The sequence below is a fragment of the Ambystoma mexicanum genome, chromosome 5p (genome assembly GCF_040938575.1).
Source record: "Ambystoma mexicanum isolate Mex_15411 chromosome 5p, UKY_AmexF1_1, whole genome shotgun sequence".
In the NCBI taxonomy this organism is placed as follows: domain Eukaryota; kingdom Metazoa; phylum Chordata; class Amphibia; order Caudata; family Ambystomatidae; genus Ambystoma; species Ambystoma mexicanum.
In genome coordinates this window covers 828,847,696-828,870,016 of record NC_090930.1, presented here as the reverse complement: position 1 = coordinate 828,870,016, position 22,321 = coordinate 828,847,696, and positions in this window count along the sequence as shown.

Below are 22,321 nucleotides of genomic sequence, written 5' to 3'. Positions count from 1 at the left end.
GTTGTTCCCCATTCCGAGTGTTACGCCCGTGTTCCGCCTACTTTTGTTGCGTGCGCCGCGCTATGTGCGAATTTCGCTGTGGCCTGTGCGATTTTCGCTGTGACCTGGCGCACGCTGTTAGATGGCCTGTGCGCCAACGTGCGCGGCGCACTTTTTATCGCACATCCGCTGGTTTTCTCGCGCACGGACTTCCATGAATAGACGTGCGCTGCTTTTCGTGCGATTTTCGCACTTGCACTGCGATTTTCGCTATTCCACTGCGATTCGCACGTTTTTGCCCACTTGCGCCGCGCTAATTATTCCATGAATCGGCCTGAAAGTCTGATGCACAAAAGAGCGTTATTGGTGGCCGACATGCAAACAGCGTGTCGTGCTTCTACCTGGCGGCCACCGCAGTGCAAAGGGGAGAAACAGGTAAGTGCTGCTGCAGGGGAAGACAGTGGTTGGGCGGTGGGAAAGGGATTCAGGGGAGGGGTTAGAGGAGTGCCATGCAGCGGGAACGAGGGGAGCAAGGGAGAACTCCCTCCGAAAATGGCCTGCTGACAAAGAGCGACCTTGTGGGGGAGTGGCCTTCAGATGACAGCCCTTCGACATAGACCCATATAGATGTCTCTTAGGCTGTATGTGCATTGGAAACTAAGCATGTTTGTGGACAGCCATTCTTACCGGAGACCTGGCTACAAATCTGTTGAAGAAGGATGGCAGTGGCTCTGCAGTGCAGCAACTGATGTCACAGCCATTCCATCCTCACCTTGAAATCCTGAGGCTGTACGAATCTGTGCACATGGTTCAATTGTACAAATAGCTTAATGTTAGGATGAGTGTTATGAAATGAACACCAAGCACAGTGTGCAATCTGTACTTGGGGACTCAAGCATACCGACATTTCCTCACAGACATATTTGGCAAATAGAAAGATCTGAGGTCATTCATGAGTCCCCAAAATGCTATTTGATTGTATGCACAGAAGGCAAGAACCATCACTGGGGTTATTCTCTGTTCTCTTTCTTTCTCATAGGGGTATTTCAAAACAGTGCTATTGGAGAGTACTAGACTATACATCTTGGAATGCTAACCTTCTATCAGAAAATAATGTATATGGTTATTCTAGGTTTTGATATTGTGCTCTGCTTAGAAATACTAATGCAACATTGTTGTTATGAATAAAATATATGCTGGACGTTATCATTAGAAATGAACGTTGTAACATTTTGAAATGGTTAGTACAATTTAATAACGCCAAGAAACACGTGTGTACAGATGCGTTATAAGTGACTTATCATAGTGTATTTTGTGTTTTTTAAACAACTGCTTTTGCAAAAAAAACACCTGAAACAACACCTGAAACCATCTGCTTGTTCCCTAACATCACACCACTCTTAGCAACTAGCAAATGTACTCATGACAATGTGAGTCTCAGACTCATAGAGATAGAGACAAAGAGCGTGGGAGAGAACAAGAGAGACAGAGTGAAAGAGAGGGGAGAGAGAGAGAGAGAAAGAGAGAGAGAGAAAGAGAGAGAGAGAAAGAGGGAGAGAGAAAGAGAGAGAGAGAGAGAGAGAGAGAGATGGAGGGAATGGGTGAGCGAGTGCTAGATCAGCAAATGACAAACCAGCTCCACCTACTATACATTTCCAAAACAATAACTGATATATCATAAAACCAACAAGGTATAATATAAAACTCATTCATCTAGTGGTACAGCAATACATCGTCCCCAATTTTTGTATAGTTGTATTACAAACGGACAGATATTTAAAATCACCTGAGGCAAAGTACTTTCTTTTTTTCTTCTAACAAAAAGAATCTCTACGGTTGAAATCCACTACATTATTTTTCAATTAGCAAACTTATGTTCATCTCTGCTCCACATGTTTAGCACTGATCTCCAGTGTCAGAGGATTCAACACACCCTATTTGCTTCTTCAGGACAATGGACTGTGTCCCGATCTTATCTTACAGTTCTCCTGAATTCTGGACATTTAGGGCCCCATTACACGGTAGGCGGTATCCATGGCGCTATTAGCGCCATGGTTGCCGCCGGTATTTTACTGTGTCCGCCTTGGTGGATGGCGGAATTACCGCCCTTCTCCATGGTGAGCGGGGGCGGTAATTCCCCATTCACCAAGGCTCTTCCCCATTCCCATTTTTGCCCCCATAGGGCATAATGGGAATGGGGAAGGTGCTAATTACGGTACCGCAAATTGCGGTACCGTAATTAGCTCCGAGGTCCCTTTGCGGCACCCAACTTTAACGGCTGGTAAAACCAGCCGTTAAAGTCGGGTACCGCAAAGGGAACTCGTAGTAAGGCGGTAGGGGTTTACCAGTACCGGTGCCCTTACCGGTACCAGTAAACCCCTACCGCCTACCGCGTAATGAGGCCCTTAGTGACCCCACAACTACAACTTGGAATGTATCCCAAGCAGTTGGAGACCTGTGTTGTGAGCTGGATGTGAGGTCAGGAGCTGCAGTGTGCTTTGAATTAAACTTCAAGATAAACCTAATTTAATTTAATTTAATTTAATTTAAACATTGTACCATATTCTACATAGATTTGCGGCTGCAAGAGTTGCTAGAACCATGCAGGTCAGGTGTGAGGGGATTAGTCATCATTTACATCTATTTGTATTTTCTATTTTCTTGGAACATATGTAGCGCTTTCAACAAAGCACAGTGCAGTTTAATAAATGACAGTACAATAAATATGCCATGATAACTAAATAAAAAACAGAGACAGAGCAGAGAAGATGAGATCTGAGGCGAGTGCAGATACATAAAAGCAATCAGTTCCAATGCTTAGGAGCAAGAAGAGAAAAGGGCTGAAGACGGATTGAGCAGAGGGGGCTTAGGGTCAGAGAGAAAGTGATGTCATTTGAGAGTGGAGAAAGGGAGAATGTTGGTAGAAATAGTGCAGGGTGGAAAGATAGAATGGATCACGGCTATAGATACATTTAAAGACTATGCAGAGGAAATGGAACAAAAGATGAGAATCAAAGGGAAGCAGAGAGATAGAAGAGAAAAAGTGATAGAGGGACAAGGGGAGAGACAGAAGAGAAGATAAACAGCTGAATTAAAGAGTAAAGGAAGAGCGTAAAGGTAAGAATCATTGAGTCTGACTAAGAGAGCAGAACAATAGTCAAGTGAGGGAAAAAGTGAAAAACTAAGGAGCCTGCTAGCATTAACAGATAGCAAATGGCATATTTTGCAAATATTATAAAGATTGAAGGAACAGATATGGGCAGATGCAGACAGTGTTAGAACTATGGAGTGAGAACAAGAGAGATGGATTTTAAATGCCACCAGTTTTATGGACAGGTGTATGGAAAAACATAGAGGGGGAGGGACGGGAAGAGCAGGAAGAGGCAGCAAAGAGGGAGATGCGGTAAGGAAGAACAGTATTTTGGTTTTTATAGGGTTGAGGTGGAGAAGGTGGGAGATCATCCAGGATTGACATGAAATATCAAAAGATGCAATGAGATCAGAGAGCGGGAAAGTGTAGGGAGAAAATAGGACAGGGCCTAGGACACAGTCCTGGGGAACCCTGAGTTGTAGAAGTAGTGGAGAGGAAATATTGCCTGCCAAATAGACAGAGTAGATCCGATCTTTGAGGTAGGAGCAGAACCATTGAAGAACAGAACAAGATATTCCAAAATAGGAGAGCGTGTTAAGTAGAGTAGGCTGATCAACAGTGTCAAAGCAGCAGATAGCAGCATAGAACCAGATTAGATGATGCTTTGTCACGATGAGCTTAAAGCAAAGAATTAGTGACATGTAGAAGGATCTCTTTCATAGAATGCAAACAATGAACACCAGACTGGAAAAGAGGGAGAACGGAGTGTTGGTCCAGGAAAGAGGAGACTTGAACACAGATGACACACTCTAGTAATCAGAACAACAACAATTTGCTCGGAAGCAAAAGGGAAGGAAGAAGTTGAGACGGGGAGATTAAAGGGTGATGTTGGAAAGGGGAGAGTCAAAGGATAGACTTGTTGGACCAGAGAAGAAGGTATGGGAGAGACAGTTGGGCGGACATGTTTTAGGGAGGGGACAGTGTTAAAGTCATATAGCAGAGAAAAGAAAGATAAGGAGGATAGTGAACGAGAAAGAGTCAAGTCAGAGTGGGCGGAGGTGGGGGTAAAAGAGAAAGCAAAAGAGACACTTTAGTTGTTAAATAGTTGGAAAAGTCAGAAGAGGAGAGAGGAGAAGATAGAGAAGTATCAAGGGGGGCAGAGGATGCGATTAAGGAGCTGGAAAAGGGGATGTTGGTGGAGAGCGATGAATAGGGTGAGATTGGAGAATTTGCATTTATACCTGAGAGCAAACATGAATCATAGGAAGAGTGACGAGAAGAGAGAAAAGCAAAATGGACAGCATAGTGATTTATCTTCATTGGTTTTCAGTGCAGCAAAGTGAACTCCGAAGTCCGAGGAGGGCAGGAGAAAGTCATGGTTGAGAGGTTTATGGGGTGAGATAAAAGGTTGAGTTGGAGATAGTAAATTTAGGTTAGAAAAAGTTTCAGAGTGAAGAGACATGGCAGACTGCTCGGTTGAGAGAAGAGAGAAATCATTAGGTGAAGGGAGGGATGGGATTAGAGAGGAGATAAACACAGGCTCAGAGAGACACAGATCACGGTGTGAAAGGACAGAGGTGAAGGAAGAGGCAGTGGACAAGGGCGGAGCAAAAGGCAAAAAAGAGAGCTGGTTCTGGTCAGAGGATTATACCAGAAAGGAGGAAATTGTGGCATTAGATACGATTTAAAAAAAGAGCCTGGCGCATGGAAGGGGATGAAGGTGTTTGAGTAAGATCGTGTGAGTCAAGCACAGAGAGGAAAAGGAGATTTGGAATGAGTGGTGTTTTAATAAAGATTAAAATCACCAAGAAAAAAGAAGGGCACATTGAGCAGAAGAAGAAAGGAAAGAAGAGAGTCTAAATCCTCACAGAAAGGGAAGAGAGGTCTAAGGTGTCTCTATATAATAAGGAAAGCAGGAGAGAGGTGTCTTGAGGAGGCAAGATAATACTAAAAGAATAAATGCTCTGGGATGTTGGGGCAGAGGAGAGAGGAATCAGATGATACATATCCCCCTCTCTTGCAAGTAAAACAAGAAATATGTGAACAATTAGCAATGGAGAATGAAGAGGCTAGGACATCCACGTTTGAGAAGGTAATCCAGGTTTTTTTGAGACAGAGATAGTGAAGAGTTAATTTAAAGAATAAGTCAAGAATAGAATGAGGCTTGTTGCAGACAGAATGTGCATCGCATATCATAGACTGATGGAAATGGAAGAAAGTGGAGAATGGGGAAAAAATTGGAAAGATTACGAGAGACAGGAATTAAAAGATTGGATAGATTACGAGTTTATGATCCATAACAGAGTCACCTAAATGGGACAGAACCATAGCCTGCTGGACATGGCATCCAAGCAAACAAACTACTCTAAAAAGAATATGTTATAAGTCTGCTGGATCTATGCGTAGCTTCTGTTTTGCTCTATATAATTCAATTATTTCACTCACTTATGGTCAAATGTAACGGGTGTACAACTACCACTGTCTCACTTCCTCATCGGACTATCAGTCTGGAGACAACTTTAGTCTAGGGGAATTCTGACATCAAAAAGAGAACATAGGTAGCACTCATCTGAACACTAGCACAACTGTGAAACCCACTCCAATTGTGACATATGAACAATGGAATGTTGTCGCACAGACTTTTCAGAACAGGCAAACAAAGCAATTTTCTATAGACTGCCATGTTGTAAAATCAGACACTTAAAGAAGGGCAAATGGTGATGCAATAAGGCTCTCTCACCATAGTACCAGAATCAACATCCCTTTATGAGCAAAGAGCTGAAAAGTGACTTCACTCCGCATTTCACTATGGGTTGTGACATAATATGAAACGGGGAAGAAGGGTACAAACCATAACCTGGAGAATATAGCCTCCCCTGCCTCATTCCTTCAGAATTCTGACGAGCCTTCGTACATGGGAATTATAGAAAGATGCCTTCCAAGTATTTATGCTTGCGGCAGGAGGAACAAAATGGACAGATGATCAAAAGGAAGCACCATAATTACAAAGCCTTGGCACAAAGGGTCCCTGGATCTCTCACATTCCCCGAGCCCACAATCGTGAAACAAGAAGAGTCAAATGGAACAACCAGTGAAAGCACAAAAAATATGAAACAGCCATGGCGAAATTGAAAGAACACTTTTGAAATAATGTTAATGCGACCTTGGCAAAATTGTTTCATTTGGAAACAAAAAAAAGGAGAGTTTGTGGATAGTTGTATTTCTGCACTTATAGAACTTATGACTAATTTTAATTTCACAGGAATGTCTGATGAAACTGAAGAGGTATGGGGAAGTTCACTCTCTCCTCCCCCTCGTATAAGATACATGACGAGGAAGAAGGCCAGGAGATACATAGATCGCCCATACTATTTTGGACCAATTCCTAGTGGTCCAATGTTTGATAAGTATGTCGAGAGGTACCCACTCAGCCAGCCCTACAGGCCAGGTGGGGTACAAGTCTACCCCAGAGTAGACAAGGAGCCCCAGGCTGCAACTAAAGAGACCTAAATTGACAGTATCTACTAAAGTGCTGAGAAGCCATGTTGCTGACGTGGATAGAGAAACCACGACTTAGCATCATTAGACATGAAGCACACTTGCCATGCGCACATCGGGACCCATTCCCTGAATGACAGTAACACCAGCTTCAGTAAATGCACATAATCCTTCATAATTCAGATTTGCAGAGCTTCAAATCATTGTCTCCGAACACGTGACCCGGCCGACTCAGACAATGGACAGTAACCAGCGATGGGAAAGGGAGCCGATCTCACCCTGCCAGACAGAAGCTTGCAACAAAGATGTTACAATGTGAGACAAGTGTTGCACTGAATGAATGAGCACTAAGGTGGTGCCCACAAGTTAGAATGCAGACACATAGTCATTCTTATTACCTTGAGAAGGTACACCAAGAGCTGAGAACCTTTGAGGAGCCCAGGCCTGGGGACGTCAGCTCTAGCCAACCACAGTTCAGTATCCTAGGGGTGGGTAGCAATACCCAAGAACCAATGGTAAGACCCTCACACTGCAACTTTGTTATAGATAGTGATTTGAAGATGGACCAGTCATTCCGCTTGACATGCGAGAGGCAGTAGATTAGCATGTTTAATCTGCAGGACTGCCCTTGTGGGCGGGACAAAGACTGTTATGCAAATAGGTATTCCTGCTTTGTGAAAGGTACAGTGACCAGAAAGTGATGGCTGCGAACTCTCAAAGTCAGAAAAAAACACAGAACAGGTTATCATGCCATGTTCTTTCTAGACAGGGGCGCTTACTACCTTTTTTGTATTTTGCAAGGAACTTGGGGTTGGTCATCCTAAATTTCCTGGGGTAACCTAGACATGGACCCCTTGCTCACTGTGCTCAGAGAGGCACAGCTCCACCTCACTGATGAGGCCCAACTAGGCCGAAACACGTGTCTTGGGTTACTGTTAGTACTCTTGTTCAGAGGAGATTTGCCTAGCATTTCGGTGCTGGGCTACCTTCGGGTGGGACAAAGACTGATATGCCTATGTAAATGTCTCCTCTGTGAAAAGCAAAGTGAGTTAAAGCATGGTTGAGACTCTCCCGGGGGCCATCCACCCAAGAACGGGTCAATGGGCTGTGTTCGTGCCGGTAGAGGGACTCCCAGACCTATTTATGGCACATTTGTGGGTACTTTGGGTTTTTACCCTAAGTTACCAGGTCAATCCAGACGTGGACCCCTTGCTCACTGTGCTCAGAGAGGCACAACTCCACCTCACTGATGAGGCCTGACTAGGCCGAAACACGTGTCTGGGGTTGCTGTTGCTACTCTTGTTCAGAAGTGATTTGCCTAGCTTTTTGGGGGTGCTGGACTACCTTCTGGAGGGACAAAGACTGACATGCCCATGGAAAGTTCTCCTCTGTGAAAAGCACAGTGAGCTAAAGCGTGGTTCAGACTCTCCCGGGGGTCATCCACCCAAGAACAGGTCAATGGGCCATGTTTGTGTCGGTAGAGGGACTCCCAGACCTCTTTATGCTAATATTGGGTACTTTGGGTTCTCACCCTAAATTACCAGGGTAATCCAGACGTGGACCCCTTGCTCACTCTGCTCAGAGAGACACATCTCCACCTCAGTGATGAGGCTGACTAGGCCGAAACATGTGCTTGTGGTTGCTGTTGGTACTCTTGCTCAGAGAATATTTGCCTAGCATTTCGGTGCTGGACTACCTTCGGGTGGGACAAAGACCGATATGCCTATGGACATTTCTACTCTGTCTATGGAGATTTCTCCTCTGTGAAAAGCACAGTGAGCTAAAGCATGGTTGAGACTCTCCTGGGCCCATCCACCCATGAACAGGTCAATGGGCTGTGTTTGTGCCGGTAGAGGGACTCCCAGACCGCTTTATGCAGATTTCTGGGTATTTTGGGTTTGCACCCTAAAAAACCAGGTTAATCCAGATGTGGACCCCTTGCTCACTGTGCTCAGAGAGGCACAGCTGCACCTCACTGATGAGGCCCGACTAGGCCGAAACATATGTCTGGGGTTGCTGTTGGTACTCTTGTTCAGAGGAGATTTGCCTAGCATTTTGGTGCTGGACTACCTTCGGGTGGGACAAAGACTGATATGCCTATGGAAATGTCTCCTCTGTGAAAAGCACAGTGAGCTAAAGCGTGGTTGAGACTCCCCTCGGGGCCATCCACCCAAGAACAGGTCAATGGGCCATGTTCGTGCCGGTAGAGGGACTCCCAGACCTCTTTATGCACATGAAGGTGAACCATCTTGAAAACAGAGCAAATATGTTTGAGAAAGATCCTGGAGTGCTGCCATCCGAAATATTGGGTGGCTTCAGAGCATATAATGAGATGAAATGTGATTTATCCGGAATAATAACTAACCAGAAATGCTGATCTGGAACTGAGAAGCAGAAACCATAACTTACACCTAGTAGTATTGGAAGAAAGAAAAACATATCAATAAATATGTCATAAAAGTTTTGACAAAGGATACGGTGCAGGGATAAAACAGATATCAGATCTGTATTTTGCCTACAGAGCTATGAAGATGAATCCGATAAATCATATTCCTTTTTACAACAATCAGCGCAGAGGAAAAGTTCCTCCAGGTTGCTAGAGAGAAGGGGCATGTAATGTATAGAAATAAGCCTCTGATTGTATTTCCAGATTTTCCTAAAGGTGTTGTTAAACAGTAATTATATAGTGCCTCCTTAGTATTTATATTGGCCTAAGCCTATTCGCGTTGCAAAGTTCCGACTTTTGGGTTAACTTCACTGCAATTTTAAGATTCATCCGCCATTTTGATTTCCACTCGTGTGTTCTACATTCTAAAATGGTGGATTATGTTTTCGACTTGAAGCCAAGTCTTCCGACCTTTGAGTTCTGTTAATGTTTAGGTTGTCCAAGAGCCGACTGTTTAGACTGAGCGAAGAGACCTTGTGCTTCATTTGAACTGTCATTCGAGTGTTGTCTGCGCTCATAATAATAATTTGGCATTTATATAGCGCTACGAACCCTCAGGTATCTGAGCGCTGCTTATTATTACCCGTGGTGTGCGGCGCTCATTTATCGACCTTGGAAGGATGAAAGGCTGAGTTTGGCCTTGCCAGGATTCGAACCTGCGTTAGCAAGCTCTGCACGGGTGTCAAAGCGAGCGCTCTTCCTTGTATAATAAGCCTCATCCTTGTATAAACATTGGGACAATGAAGAACAAACCTCGAGCGTATGCTTTAGCTGAACTACATTATGAAGATACTCGAAACAAGGCTTACTGCGGGATCCGAGAACATACATCGCTATTGTGTCTTCATGGAAATACAAACGTATGTAATCCTTCGAATGATATTGTAAAATCTGTATGTGAACTAGGCACGAACTCTAGACCATGAATTATTAACATGAAGAGAGGCTGGACAATATTGTATAAAATGTATAAATACGGTAGTGTTTAGATGTTCAGCACTCTCTCACTTTTCTTTGACGGCTGGTACACAATGCGAGGTGTTGGGAGCCAGATAGCTATTTGTAAACTGTACAGTAATAAAAGATCTGTGAATCTTTTCAGCCCATGATTGGTGTATTTCCTTTGTGATACTCAGCCTCGATATTTCTTTGCTCTTTCAGATGGCGCCCGAATAGGGATCCTCAAGATTGATGCCACCTCGTTGAAGAGTAGACGCGGCTATCAGGCCAGGAGCAGACTGTGAGAAAAGGGGGCCCCTTTTGGATGAGACACGATACCTCAATAGTACTGCACGATCCGATCCCTGGACGGTGAGCATGCTGTCCGAGATGGCATCTTGATGAGGGTCCATATATCGAGGCGGGCAGTTTTGCTGAAATTACCAACCACGAGGGTCCTTTGTCCTTTGTAATCTGATCCAACCTCCTTTTGCCCTTTGAATCAGGTGAGTCGTGCCCCGATTCCTAAGTATCCTGATATTTGGTTGTAGATTTGTACTCGCGAGCACAAACGACGCCAGGTAACACCAGTAATCTGACATGCCTGGGAAATTTTCTGCCTGTTTCAGGGGATTATTCCGCAGAGACAGACAATCTTTGGAATTTGGCCGACCGGCACCACAGGAGGGGTTGCCGGCATGTACTATGTACTGTAATTAGGACATTGGTAGTATAGTATTCAATGATATTTGGCACAGTCAAACTAGACATACTTCCGAACTTCAGTGGCCATTCAGTGGTAGTTTTGAGATTGCCCGAATAGAGTATTTAGAATCTCTATTGTTAAAGAAAAAAGCTAGACCTGCAGCGTTTGATGTAATCCAAAATTGGAAAAAAGAAGCTATGCAGCAACTTAAGAGTAAAGAGAAGCATGCACGTCGTCATATGTCAAATTCAGAAAAGGCATTATTGTATGATCAGCAAAAACAGTCATTGGGCCTCATTATAACCTTGGCGGAATGGGTTAACGGGTGCCGCAAATGGATGAGGACCCGTTAAACCCATTCCGCCTGATTACGAGGTCCCCTCGCGGGACCCAGTAAGGACGCCTGGTAAAACCAGGCTTCCTTACTGGGTCCCGCGGGGGGACCAGGGAGCTAACAACGGGCAAATCATAATCGGCCCATTGTTAGCTCCCTGCACCCATTCCCATTGAGCCCTATGGGGGCTTAAAATGGGAATGGGGAAGGTCCGGGCCCGGGTTCCCTGTAGGGGGAATTACCGGGCCCTCCAAACTCGGAATGACCCGGTAATTCCTCATTCAGGGAACCCGGACAGAGACCCCGTTTTGGTGGCAGCCAAAGCCGTAATGAGGCCCATAGTCTGTTAGGAACATTGATAGGGCTTTTCAACTTGGTATTCAGAAAATATATCCGTCTAAAGATTTTCATGTCTCAGATGAGCTAATTGATAAACTTTTAAATGAACATAAGTCTGGTGCCACTGCACCACCTCCTTATGTACCTATTCCTGCTGTCTTCCCACTGTCGCTCCTCCTCCTGTAGCAATTCCTGTTCTTCCTGTTGCTCCTCTGCCACCAGTTATTGCTCCTCTTCCGGTTGTTGTTCCTCCGTCTGTACCTTCACCTTTACCGACTATTACTGTTCCAGTAAATCCATCTTTGTTGCCAGCGGTAGTGTCTCCACTATCAGTTGTACAGGATTTGTCTACTCTCTCTTTCCCAAGCGGTTCTGCTGCGCTTGTAGCTGATGAAGGGGAGAGTGCTGAATCTAAAATTGTAACTCGGAACACAGTTTCCAAAGAAAAGAGGAAAGATTTGAATGTATGGGCTAAGCAATGTATGGAGAAGCGTGAAAAATCTACTGTTTTAGCTACACTCCTTAATATAGAAAGTATTCCCGATCAGAATGTCTTTATTGAGGGGATGGGGATACATTTAGCTGTAATGTGGAATAGATTGACGGACACAGATGTCCCACAAGGGTTAAGGGATTTGAATGTTTTAGCTTATTCAAGGGATACTGCGGAGAAAGTATATGAGCATGTCGAGAGGGTTTTTGAGTTTAGAAGGGCGTTCAAATGGTTACGGAATGTGTGAAGCAAATGGTGATAGTTTGGATGCTTTTTACATGCAGAAACAGTTCCTTCCTCCTTGTAAGTCAACGAGTGAAGAAAAACGAATTTGCACAAGGGATGCTCTTAGATGGATTTCAGACATGTCGATATCTCCCGTAGAAGTATATGATACGTATAGTCAGTATACTCCAGAAATGCAGAGGAAAGTGTTAGAGGTAATGCTAGAATACCTGCAGCATGAATGTATAAAGAAAAAGATTTGTTGTCCTGCAGAATTATTGAATATTTATAAGAGAGCTTGTGCGCCTAATGCTGCTTCCACCACTTTAGCGCTTGATTTGGCTTTGTTGCTTAGTAAACGTTCAGAGTTGCCTATTTCTCGGTTGCCTATGAGAGAAGTTCCTCCGACATTCGTTCCTAAAGTTGAGATTCCAGCTAATGTTGATATAGGTGCAGCAGCCATCGATATTGAAGCTCACTATGTATCGCAGTTTGTTCACGTCCCGTTCTCCATACAGGAAGTGGATACTATTAGACAGTCAATTCCAGACATTAGGAAAATTCCAACAGGGTTTTACAGAGAAATAGAATCTGTCCTGCATTTGTCAGTTTTCACTTTGGGTGATATAGATTTGTTGTTTCCCGTGATCCTACCTGCTGATTTATGGAAACAGATTAGGACTGTAGATGATCCAGCAGGGTTAGGTGACACATGGGTCAACTTGGTTAGTTTAGATGGAGAAAGGAAAGCTGGCGAAAGACCACCGCAAGTGATACTGACTTTGCCAGATAGAATAGTAACAAAATTAAAGACTTTAATTCCCAAGAGAAGGATTATTTGCGACAAACTCACTGCTTGTACCCAAGGAAAATCTGAAGGTGCTACCGAATTCTTTAATCAGTTCGAACAAGTATTCTCAGATTTTAGAGGACAAGATTTAAGCACTGAGTCAGGGAAAAGATTGTTTGTGGACAAATTTGTGCGTGGATTTTTGCCTGATATCCAGTCACAAATTATGACTTCTGAGAGTGCTTGGCAAGCTAAATCACAGTCCCAAGTATTGCATATGGCTCGGTGCTACGAGAATAGAGTCAATAATGGAAAAGAAAGGATTGAAAAGAAAAGGGGAGATCTAAAAACCAAAGTATTATTGCAACAGATGGTCAGATGGCCTGGTGGTGGAAGTACACAGTTCCGAGGCCAATTCGTTCCACAAAGTAATGCGCCGTAGGGTCCTGTACACGAGGACCAATGTGCTTATTGCAGACAAGAGGGTCATTGGCGAGCACAATGTCCGAGCCTTCAGCAAAGGTCGAATAACACATATGGTGTCATGGGTAGACGATCCAGAAGCCGCTCTGGGGTAGGGGGTCCTGGTAGAAGCCAGTTCGCTCAAAATTCTCAGTAATTCTCGCAAGATAATCAGCAACCTAGTGTAGATAGCAGAAATATTTATGATAATCCTTCAACTGCCTATCTTTCTGAAAATCTTGTCTTTGACGATATATTGTCTCATTAGGATAGCCTGAAGCAGGGTCTGGAACCGATGCCTATTCCCGTTATCAGAAAGGCCCCTACGTTAGATGATGGTGGGGAATAGGAAGCATCTATTATTGATAGACAAAGTAGCAGAGAAGTGTTCCATTGATCATTCACGGGTTCCAGACATTCCACTGTCAGGGCAGAATAACGTTTCTGTAGGGTTTTCTGGCACGCCAGTGGTTAGTCTGGTTTCTCTGCCGGTGCCGATTTCACTGGGGCCATTTACGGATCAGTGTCCGTTTCTTCTGACAACGAACTGTGAAGAGAATTTGTTGTTTGAATCTGTTGAAGGAATTAAATGCGGTAATTAATTGTTCTTCGGATGGAGTGCGTTTGACGATTTCACCCCAGCAATCTTCTGCCTCCCAGTTCTTCACTAGACCTTTGCCGCCAGAATTTAGTGAAATTCCAGCATGTTTATGGACGGTTGATGACAATGATGTTGGTATTTTGCAAATTGAGCCTGTTAAAATTATTTTGAAACCAGGAGTTAAGTTGCCACGAATTCCACAATATAAGATTTCAGTTGATGGTGAGCAAGCTTTGAAGCATATGGTTTCTGACTTTGTACATCGTGGAGTAATCGAAGAAATTGCAGGAAGTTTGTGTAATAGCCCGATTTTACCAGTGTATAAGAAAGGGGATAATGCGATTCCTTTCCGTTTCATTATCAATTTGCGTGCTATCAATAAGATTGTTGCTCCACAATTTCCAATTGTACCTGATGTAACAACGATACTAACAATGATTCCAGCTTCTGCTACTCATTTCAATGTGTTGGATCTTAAGAATGCCTTCTTTAGCATTCCCATACACGTGGATAGTAGATATTTGTTCTCGTTCACCCTAGGGGGACACTTGTTTACATTCACCCTTGCACCACAAGGGTACACGGAAATTCCGAGCATTTATAGTAGGGCTTTGAAAGAGCAGCTGGATACACTTTAGTTGCCCTCTACTTGTACATTGCTGCAATACGTCGATGACCTTCTCTCAGCGCAAGACTCAGAAAGTACTTGCAAGGAAGGCACTGTGTTATTGCTTATTCATCTAGCAAAGCATGGACATAAAGCTTCAATGAAAAAGTTTCAGTTTTGTCGACAGGAGGTCGCCTATTTAGGCTATCTCCTGTCAAATTAGGGAAGAAGATTGACACCTGAAGGAATTAAGATCATTTCTAGCATGTCTGTCCCAAATACACAGAAGGAAGTCAGAGCCTTGATAGGAATGGCTTCTTACTGTAGACAGCGGATCCCAAACTTTTCACTAGTGATAAAACCAATGTTGTTATTGACAAAGAAGGGCATTTCTTTGCCACTACCGTGGAACTTGGAACACCAGAAAGCTTTTGATCTGCTCAAGACTGCACTGTGTTCAGCACCGGTTTTGGGCACATCAAATTATTATAAGGATTTCGAGTTGTATGTGTATGAATGTGGTGGATGTGCTTTGGCTGTGTTAACGCAGGAACATGGGGGGAAGAATAGAGCTCCTGTTGCATGCGCTTTGCCGAGATGTTTGAGAGCTGTCGCTGCTGAGGGCATGGCGCGTTCTAGGCCATACTTTAACCGTGATGTACCTCACTCTGTAGACGTTCTATTAAATAGAACGCAAACGCAACACCTTACTTCCGCACGATTAACAAGATATGAACTGATCCTATTTACACTGCACATCCAAATTAAGAGGTGTTGCGTATTGAATCTGGCTGAATTGTTACCTTGCCGCAAGAAATTGCTTGCAATGACGAATTGTGACATAACTGCCTCTATATCACAGAACAAGAAACTAAAGGCGGAATTGATTTAAAAGATACACCTTTGAATGATCCACAAGGGGAGCTGTTTTACGATGGCCCCTGCTTCAAACATCCGGATGGTACATCCACTGCTGCTTATGCCATCACTACACTAAGCACGATCATGGAAACCAAGAGAATTTCGCTGTCGCAATTTGGGTTGCCACACGGCACCGTTTGTGCATGCCGGGCAACACTTGGAAAATGCCCTGGCATCTCCTGCAATATCAGGCAGTCCGTGGTGGCAAACGGACTACATTTCCCAGCAACCCTGGTAAACACAGTCATGTGACACGCACGTAACGCGTTTCCGTGTCTTGTTGCATTAAGGATATTTACACGCTTCCCTCCCGCGAACCGGATGTTCCTTAACTTATCTCTTAGTTCCTGAGTGCTGCATTCCGTATACTTCGCTGTTCCTGTTTCCAAGACCTGATTTGCCTTATGGACTGTCTCTGTCTTTGTCCTTCAACTACCGACGCCTTGGCTTTACAAGGAGATGTGGAACCCATGCAAATCGGAGAAATCAGGGGTCCGCTAACAAAGGCTGAACGCGAGAGATGCATGACCAACAATCTATGTTTCTATTGTGGCCAGTCAGGCCATTACATCCGTGTATGTCCAAAAAGACCAGTCAAAATGGCGAGAAAAACGCCAAGACTCGTCCTTAAGCCGGGCCTTTAGGATGAGTCAACGAATAGGCGACCCGGATGAATGTCTGCTATTCTCACATGTCTACCTATCAATGCACTTCACAGCCCCACGTCTTTCACCTGTCCGGTTATGATTGATTCAGGGGCAAATGGAAACTATATGGATCTACAATTAGCCAAGTAACGTGAGTTGTCCATTTTTCCCAAGGCAAGATCCGAGGAAGTGCATGCGGTGGACGGTTCTCGTCTGATATCTGGATGAATAATAGAACAGACAGGGCCGCTTGAGATGTCTACTTTGGAAGGCCACACAGAGCAGATCACCTTTGACCTTATTTCTGCTCCTCAATTTGGGATCATTCTTGGACTCTCATGGTTACAGACTCATAATCCTGTCATTGATTGGGTTGAGCAAACAGTACAGTTCTCTTCTGTTTTCTGTGCTAAACACTGTCTTGGGGATCAGGAAGAAGTGGTCTGGTCTCCCTGTCTGGCACGGGTGACCAATGTGCCTTCCATCAATCTTACGTTTCATGACCCTACCCCTATGCTTGCCTCTGAATACAGGGAGTTCTCCAATGTTTTTGACAAGGGGCTGTCTGAAAAACCTCCTCCACATCAGAGTTATGACTGTCCCATTGATTTTTTTCCTGGGGCAGTCATTCCACATGGTCGTATATATTCTTTGACCCAGAAGGAGGAAGCACATTTACGGGAGTATGTGGATAATGCTTTGCGTTTAGGGCACATTCGACCTTCTCGGTCCCCTGCGGACTCTCCGATTTTTTTTGTACCCAAGAAAGAAGGAGATCTCTGTCCATGTGTGGACTATAGAGCCCTAAACAAGGTCACAGTGAAAAACCAATACACACTGCCTCTTATCTCTGAACTTTTTGACAAGCTCACATCTTCCACCATCTTCACCAAATTAGACTTGAGAGGTGCATACAATCTGGTGAGAATGCGGAGTGGGGATGAGTGGAAAACCGCTTTCAAAACCAAATTTGGCCTCTATGGGTATTGTGTCATGCCTTTTGGGCTCTGCAATGCTCCCGCCACATTCCAGCATTTTGTCAATGACATCTTCAGAGTCATGTTGGATTGTTATGTGGTTATCTATTTAGATGACATTTTGATATACTCTGAGTCACTTCCACAACACTTATAACATGTCCGCTCTGTCCTGCAACGTCTTTGTGAGCACTCCTTTTTTGCGAAATTCGTTTAGTGTGTATTTTACGCATCCTCGGTTGAGGTTCTCAGGTTTCAAATATCCGAAAAAGGAGTATATATGTGTACTTCAAAAGTACAAGCATTACTGGATTGGCCTGTTCCCGATTTGGTAAAAGCTCTACAGTCTTTCTTGGGCTTTTCCAATTTTTACAGGAGATTCATCAGCTCATTTTCCAAGATAGTGGCTCCACTCACCCGTCTTACCAATCCGAAAGTTCCTTTTATTTGGGACCAGGATGCCCAGTCAGCTTTTCAGGCTCTGAAGGAGGCATTTACATCTGCCCCTGTATTACAGCATGCTAACCCTTATCTTCCTTTTGTGGTGGAAGCTGATGCCTCTGCTATAGCAGTAGGGGCTATCCTTTCACAGGTATGCCCTTCTACACAACGTCTCCATCCTGTGGCGTATCATTCCCGGAAATTGTCTCCTGCTGAACGCAATTACACCATAATGGAGAGGGAACTCCTTGCAATCAGGGTGGCATTCAAAGAATGGAGACACCACCTTCTGGTGGCAAGACACCAGGAAACGGTGTATACCGATCATAAAAACCTTCAAGCCCTGTCTCATGCTAAGTGCACAAACACCTGACAGATTCGGTGGCATCTCTTATTTACCCTATTCGATTTTACGTTAACATACCGTCCTGGCCCCCTTCATGGTAAAACAGGTGCCTTATCTCGTATTGGCTCCGATACTGATACAAAAAATTCAGTCACTCCTATCTTGCCCTCTGGTTCAGTGGTATGTGTATGTTCGGTCTCCCCGTCACTGGTGGACAAGCTGCGGCATTGGGCGAAGAATCACATCCCGGTTCTTGATGAAATGGGCGCCCAGTTTATTTCGGGTCTCCCATATGTCCATGGGCTGCTATATCTTCCGGACAACCAGACCAGACAGAAGGCACTTGAATGGTCTCATGACACTCGGTTAATGACACATCTGGGTCAAGCAAATACATATAACCTATTGCACTGATGGTGTTGGTGGCCCGGTATGAAGAGAGACACAGAGCTGTATGTCTCTAAGTGCGCGGTGTGTACACAATGCAACAAAAAAAAAAATGGGTAAACCAGTAGGGTTGTTAATGAACATGCCAATACCACCGCACCCTTGGCATACGATTACTCTCGACTTTGTGGTGGAACTTCCTTTGATCAAGTGTATGTGGACATCCTAGTGGTCATGGACGTGTTTACTAAAATGGCACGCTTCATTTCATGTCCTGGTATTCCGACAGCCCCCCCTGTTAGCGGTTCTGTTTTTTGACCATGTGGTCCGGTTCTTCAGGCTGCCTACGGTGATAATATCCGACCGAGGCTCTCAGTTCACATCACGCTTTTGGCACGCTGTAACTGGTGCACTGAGTATTGATGCACAACTGTCTTCGGCCTATCATCCTTAGATGGATGGGCATACTAAGCGTACCAACGCACCTATGGAGCAGTACCTCCATTGCCTGTGTTTGCAGTATCAGTCAGACTGGTTGTCGGTTTTGGGTCCAGCCGAATTTGCATACAACAACTCCAAACATTCCTCGGTGGGTTGTTCTCCCTTCTATGCCTTGTATGGACTTCATCCAAGAGTTCTTCCACCTGTTCTACCTAACTTGGAACAGACCCCTGCGGCTAAAGCCACAAGGGACTCACTGGTTGCTATACGCACATCCGCTCTCTCTCATCTGGAAGATGCACGCTCTCGTACTAAATACCAAGCAGATAAGCATCGTTCACCAGCCCCCTCTTATGATAGTGGGGATCGCATGTGGCTTTCAACCAAACATCTTGCCATACGACGTAAGCGGAAACTGTTGCCCTGTTACATTGCGCCTTATAAGATTCTTCACTGTATTAACCCTTTTGCGGTCCGTTTGGATATTCCGGTGCATTGGCGGATTCATCCCGTGTTCCATGTCTCCTTGCTCCGCCCTTTTGTACCTGGTACCCGACTTTCTGTTGCTCCTGCCCCGGTTACGGTGCAGGGGGAGGAAGAGTACGAAGTGCGTGATATTTTGGACACCCGCTTACGTCACGGTGTGCAGTCCTATCTGATTGACTGGAAGAGTTTTGGCCCAGAAGATAGGACCTGGGAACCTGCTTCCAATCTGCATGCGCCCCAGCTCTTGCGTGCTTTCTGGTTGGAACGTTTGTGGGATCGCGCTGGTAGGCGCCCTTTGCGGAGGGGTACTGTCACAACTTGGGTTGCCACATGGCACCGTTTGTGCATCCTGGGCAACACTTGGAAAATGCCCTGGCGTCTCCTGCAAGATCAGGCAGTCGGTGGTGGCAAACGGATTACGTTTCCCAGCAAATCTGGAAAACACAGTCACGTGACACGCACATAATGCGTCTCCGTGTCTTGTTGCATTAAGGTTATTTGAACGATTCTCTCCCGCGAAACGGATGCTCCTTAACTAATCCCTTAGTGCCTGAGCGCTGCATTCTGTATACATCGCTGTTCCTGTTTCCAAGACCTGTTTTGCCTTATGGACTGTCTCTGTCTTTGTCCTTCAACTTCCGAGGTCTTGGCTTTTCCCCGCTCCCCTGGTTACCGAGACATTGCTATTTCACCATATTGTTCTGTTTTCTGCCTAGCCCTTTTGTTGTGACGCTTTTGGTCATTTAGCATTGCTGTTTGTGTCAACGCCCGTTCTACAGCACGTTGGACGCTTCCTTCCCAATTCTTATACGTTGCTGTTTTTTTTTTCATTTTCTGCTCATCACCCTTTTGCCCTCCACGGAACACTTTATTGTTGTCAATCACACTCCTACTTTTCCTTATTCCACAAGAACATCCTCCTACAATAAAACTACAGCCACTTCCCTGGATACAGTGGTGACTACTGGGACGCTCTCCTGATATTTTTCTGAACACTTGGATTGGACTGTGTATTTGTTTTTGGGACGCTCTGCTGTTTCCCCCCACCCCCCACAGAGATTGGATTGTGTGTTACTTTGGGACGCTCTGCTGTTTAGCGATATCACTGGATTTTTGGGTATTATCATTTAGTTTGCGCCCTCGTGCCATCCGAGTTAGTTGGTTCTGCACCCCCTCCCATGGACCTGTAACTTCATTTTCCACGTGCTTCACCACCCTCTGCACATCAAGTAGGTTGCTAGCTGTCTTCTTGGCAGAGCAGGTAAGAGTGGGGAATTGTGGGGTGGTTATTGCTGTGACCCCGCTAACCTGGCTGCTGATTGAACTATTGTATTGTTCTTGTCTTTTTCTATAGCTCTGTTGTTGCTGCTCCCTCCTTTTCACTCAAGCCCCTGGCCTGTCAGGTGTTTTAACATCCTGCAAGCCGCGCTCTTGGGGGGAAAGTCTAATTTACATCACTTTCAAGACTTTCTATTAGTGAAAAAACACCCAGACAGGGTGGTGAATTTGTATCGCCTAGAGCGTGACTCGAGCTTGTGAACTTTCCGAAGGGCTTAGAGTGAATATATATACCGACAGCGAGTACGCCTTTGTGGTGATTCACAACTTCGGTAGAATATGGGCAGAACGAGGTTTCTTGACCTCACACGGAACGAAATTCCAACATGGCACCTCGATAGTTCAGCTATTCTCAGCACTTGCGCTTCCTACTCAACTAGCAATCATGAAGTGCGCCACACATCAGAAAGTAACAGATGATGTAGGGAGAGGAAACGCTTTTGCTGACAGGATAGCTAAACAGACTGCTACTGATTTATATTCATAAATGTATGTTACAGAGGAAACCACAAATACTTGTACAGTAGATGAAGGGATTGACTCAATAAAGAATATTCAAGCTGATGCCACTCCAGAAGAACTTAAACACTGGGCTACGGGTTTAGCAAGTTTGGATGAGGAAGGTTGTTGGTTAGACATTTCAAAACGAAGGTGGATGCTACCCGATGCATATGTCATCGCCATGGTCACGATGGCTCATTGTCCCACTCACATATGTGCTAGGAAAATCTGTAAATTACTAGAATCTGTCTGGGTAAATGTCAACATCTGAAAAGCTGCTGAGCGTTTTGTCCAGTATTGTATGGTTTGCTTACAGCATAATGCGGGGAAGGGTACGACGACACTGAGGGGTAGTTTTGGTCCCCCCTCTGTGCCTTTTGAAGTGATTAATTTCGACTTCATCATGATGGAGCACTGCTATAACTACAAATATGTCTTGGTAGTCATTTGTGCCTTTAGCAAGTGGGTTGAAGCCTTCCCTGTGAAAGATGCTACAGCAATGACAACGGCGAAAACCATGCTTAAGGAATATTTTCCTAGGTTTGGTTTGCCGAGGGTCATCTGGTCGGATAATTGTCCACACTTTATCACTGCTGTCATCCTGCAAGTATGCGCAGGATTACAGATCAATAAACGATTCCATTCGGCTAGACACGCTCAGAGTGCTGGACTTGTAGAACACCATAATGGTATCTTGAAGAATAAGCTTGCCAAGGTCTGCGCCAGCAGTAAATTTGAAATGTCCAGGTGCCTTACCTATAGCTCTACTGTCTATGCGGACAACCCCACAGACTAGAACTGGGCTCTCCCCATATGAAATAGCGATGGGGAGGCCAGCAAATATTTGGAACGTACCGAGACCCAAAGTGTTGAAAGATGTGGAGCATTTGCTTCTTGCTGAATACTGTGAACAGTTAACTCAAAACTTGTATTTAATTTATCAACAGGTGCGAGAAGCCCTCGCAGTTAAATACGAGGGTCCAGGTCACAGAATTCGACCCGGTGACTGGGTGCTCACAAAGTCATTTGAGAGAGCATCCAGTCTCGCACCATGCTGGAGAGGACCGTTTCAGGTCCTGTTGGCCACACAGACTGTTGTACGAGTAGCTGGAAGAAAACATTGGATACATGCCAGCCACACCAAGAGGATACCTTTCCCTTTGCCACACGACGGAGACGAAAAGAAGGAAACTGTTCGCTCTGCTTCTGGTGATCAATCTGTCTTGAACAACATCAAGCATATTTCGGAGATTCTTCCTGAGCCTGTGAGGCCTGGGGAGACTGTTGCTTTGTTTCTGAATTCTTCATCGGATCTTTCTGCACCCT